The sequence below is a fragment of the Propithecus coquereli genome, unplaced genomic scaffold (assembly GCF_000956105.1).
Source record: "Propithecus coquereli isolate 6110/MARCELLA unplaced genomic scaffold, Pcoq_1.0 Scaffold166, whole genome shotgun sequence".
Lineage (NCBI taxonomy): Eukaryota > Metazoa > Chordata > Mammalia > Primates > Indriidae > Propithecus > Propithecus coquereli.
In genome coordinates, this window is record NW_012141191.1 from 4266215 (window position 1) to 4270100 (window position 3886).

Below are 3886 nucleotides of genomic sequence, written 5' to 3' on the forward strand. Positions count from 1 at the left end.
ATGTAAAGAGGGAATCAGGGTAAGACATTCCTTAGTCTTTTATATCCTTAGTTATCTTTTAAAATTCTATGTTTAGTTATCCAAACTATATCATGAACCCAAACAAAAACAATACATCTAAACCCTCAACCACAGAATCCACAGATATGAAGACCAGCAGGAAGCTGATTTGCAACTCTGGTCACTGAGAACAGAGGCCTGAGAGAGCGAGCACAGAGGCAGAGCCGGGACTGCTTTGGCTCACTTCACTTCGCAGAGTGAGCTGCTCTGCTCCTCTTGGGAAAGCTTATTCCCCTACCCAACTAGATTACAAAAATTTCCCCAAGCCATATACTATACCAGGTAGGTTTATTTCACAAGCCAAGCTGTTTCTAAATTAATCAACCCTCTATGTAGCCTTCTAAATCCAAGCATCAGATAAGTCATAAATTCCTGTAGGCCAGGGTCTCTCAACCTTGGCACTATTGACACTTTGGACTGGATAATTCTTTGTGGCAGAGGGCTGTCCTATACATTGCAGGAGGTTCAGCAGCATCCATGGCCCTTACCCAATAGATGCCAGGAGCACCACTTCCCCCAGAGATGACAACCAAAAATGCCTGCAGACATTGTTAAATGCTCCCTGGGCAGGTGTGTGTGTGTGTGTGTGTGTGCAAAATTCATCCTGCTTAAGAACCGCAATTTCATCTAAGTGCAGAACTCCCATAATGTATGCTGAGACACATCAACCTTCTATCTGTAGGTGAAGATACCACATCAATGCTTGTCCTGTTGTCTGCATATGTGCTGTCCATATCAGTGGGATGCCTTGTAGTATATGTGTGTCGAAAACAATTTCAATTTTAAAATTCTACAGTTTTCGCTCACATTTTGTTTCACCAAGTGCAAAACGTAAGTACTGAAGTGATATTATTATTTTGTAGAAAGAAACAATGAAGAAATGGGAAAGGAAAGCGCACTTCCTATCACTATTATCATGATTCTGGCCCTTATGGATGCTGCTGGCATAGTGTGTGTACAAACATGCCTGTCCACCCTCCCCACCTCCACAGATACATGCACACGTATGCACAGATGCAGAGGCTACTGTGTCCTACAGCAGATGGAAGTTCAGTTTTCCAGGGTAAACAGTACAGAGAGTATTTGAGCCATCTGAGCATCAGAAATGCCCAAGTGGAAGCCAACATGAAGGGCATCTCTGGGGCAGGTGGCATAGTGGGTCACCCTAGTGAGACCATCAGAGGTACTGGAGATGAATGCAGCGGGCTGAGAAAGTCTGAGGGTCCAGAGCCTTGGTCTTGAGCTGCAGCTTGGTTTTTAGCACTTAGCACACTCTTGGCCCAGGGACTTAAAGTATTTGGGCCTCTGTTTTCTCATATGCTAATGAACAGTTTTATCAGAGGCACTTCCAACTCTAACAGTCTAAGTTTCTAAGAATACAATGCAGAAAATGTCACATCCACCCACCCTACAATCCTTCTCCTTTCTAAATTAATCATTTCCGCTGTTTCCACCTCAAATGATGGTCACTATTCTCAATTCTATAGAAACTGCAAACAACTCACAGGATGTTCAATTACTTTCAAGAAAAGAGGACTAACCTTGTCATCAGAAGTGATGACTTTTATTCCTATTTTTTGTCCAAGATTAAATCTCTATGGATAGCTAATGTTCCATTTTCAAAGAACTATTAAAAAAACCCATCCAAGTTTATTCAAACTGTGTGCTGAAAGATGGAAAATACCAGTCCCATGGTACATATGAAGTCACTGGTCTATTTATAGCCCTTGGTTCCAACCTAGGGATCACTTGACTCTACACCCCATGTAGACATTTTCCATATATCATTTCCTTCTTCTGGATATGCTTCATAAACATGACCTGCTTCTGTAAACACCTAAGAAATAATATGGCAAATAGTACCATGGGAGATGCATAATAATTCAGGAAATGAAGGAGACTGCACTATCTCCAGCAGCGAGCTCAAAATTTCATTTTGAAAGTTCTGTTCAAACATTAATTGCTTCATGTTAACGGTAGTAACATGAGCCATATTTGCTTTTCAATCACAGAGAGTTAGTTGCATTAGAAGCCCCGTTTCATGCTTGTACCCTGTAAAATGATCTTTTATTTATATAAGTTTATAACAGGGAGATTTAGGTATTGGAGCTGCATTTATTGAACATATCAATTTTATGGAGGGAGGTAAGTAGAAGAGGGAAGGGAAAGAGAGGAGGAGAAGGAACTACAGACATGAGGCAATGTCTGTACCTCAGGACCTCAGTCGGTGTCTTCTGAGAGTCCCAGTCAGACTGACAGCAATATGATAAAGGGATAACAAAGAACTACGGGTGCACAGAGGAGGAGGACACTGTTAAATCATATCACAGCAAACAGAACAGCCCCCAAAGTTGTTCACATCCTAATCTCTAGAACCAGCAAATATATTACCCTAGAAGGAAAATACATTACAAGGTCGCAAATGCAATTAAGGTTGCTAATCAGCTGACCTTGAGATAGGAGAAGTGTCCTGAATTGTCTAGGTGGGCCAAATATAATAACCTAAGTTCTTAAGCATGAGAATAAAAGAGGCAAAAGAGAGGGATATTGAGGTACCATGTGAAAAGGACTTAATCTGCCATTGTTGGCTTTGAAGATGGAACACGGGCCATGGACCAAGGAATATCAATGGCCCCAAGAAGTTGGAAAAGGCAAACCCCAGAAAATGGAAAAGGATTCTCTTCCAGAGCCTCCAGGAAGGAACCCAGCAGTGTTGACACCTTGATCTTAGCCCACCCCGATGCATACTGGATGTCTTGCCTATAGAAGGAGAACATAATGAATCTGTGTTGTTTTAAGCCACGAAATTTGTGGTAATTTGTTATAGCGGCAATAGAAAACTAACACATATATCAATTTTATAATACTTTTAGTTCTTGCCTACTTAAGGCATCCCTTTTCATTCTTTGCCCTCATTTCCCCGAGCCCCAAAAGTCATTGCTAACTTGCACTGGGCTAAAATTAAAGAGATTGGTTTGCATCTCTGTGGTCCTAGTGTATGACACCAAGCAAGCCCTACTTGACCACTTGACGAAAGAATGAATGGATGGGTGATGAGTTTATAATGTGGAAGAGTATACACTTGGCCTTCTGGATAGAAGATGGTCTTGACAGGACCTCTCTGGACTGGCCATGATGAAGGCTGGACCCAAAAGAAAGCCCCCTGGCTTTTTTCATTTTTCTTTCGGTGAGACACTTCAGCATCTTAGGTGCTGGTTATGTCAGGACTCTCCTAGGCTTGAAGAGCTAGTGGGACGGTGGCACAATGCCACCCTTTATGCATACTCTAGTTTATTTTCCTACAACGTTGAAATTCTCATGACAGACTTTGATAATTTTCTGGTGTGTTCATTTTCCCTAGGCCATAGCAAAGGGGAGAAAATCTCCACTTTTTCCCACAGAGGATTAATCTTTTTAAATCCATAGAGTCATTTGAGTTTCTAATCCACAGGCGGTTTAAAGAAGGGTGGGAAAATATGCAAGATATTATTGCCTTTGCACCAAAGGAAAGCCAACTCAGGTTCTCTAAAAAACAGATGAGAAATAAATGTAGCCTCCTCCCTACTCTTTACATCCTTCTCTTTCCCCTCTCCCAGGCATCTTGCAAGGCCTTCATAAAAGCAGTTGCCACAAGCGCTGATCATAGAATCAAAACACAATACAATGACCACCAAGAAACCAAGAAACTTAAAGGACATTTAGTGGTCATCTATACCCCAAATTTTACAAATGAAGAAACAGAAGAACAAATAAAACATGAAATAATATTAAAAATCTCAACAAAAGGGAAACTGAGAAGAATAAGTACAGAATTTCAGGTAAAAAC

The 3886-nt window shown here is 41.1% G+C and overlaps 1 protein-coding gene across 2 annotated transcripts in view; it reads right to left on the reverse strand.

Moving 5' to 3' along the window:
* Window positions 1-3886, reverse strand: part of PIP5K1B (phosphatidylinositol-4-phosphate 5-kinase, type I, beta) — a 297381-nt gene that overhangs the window by 165118 nt on the left and 128377 nt on the right. The gene's annotated exons all lie outside the window — the stretch shown is intronic.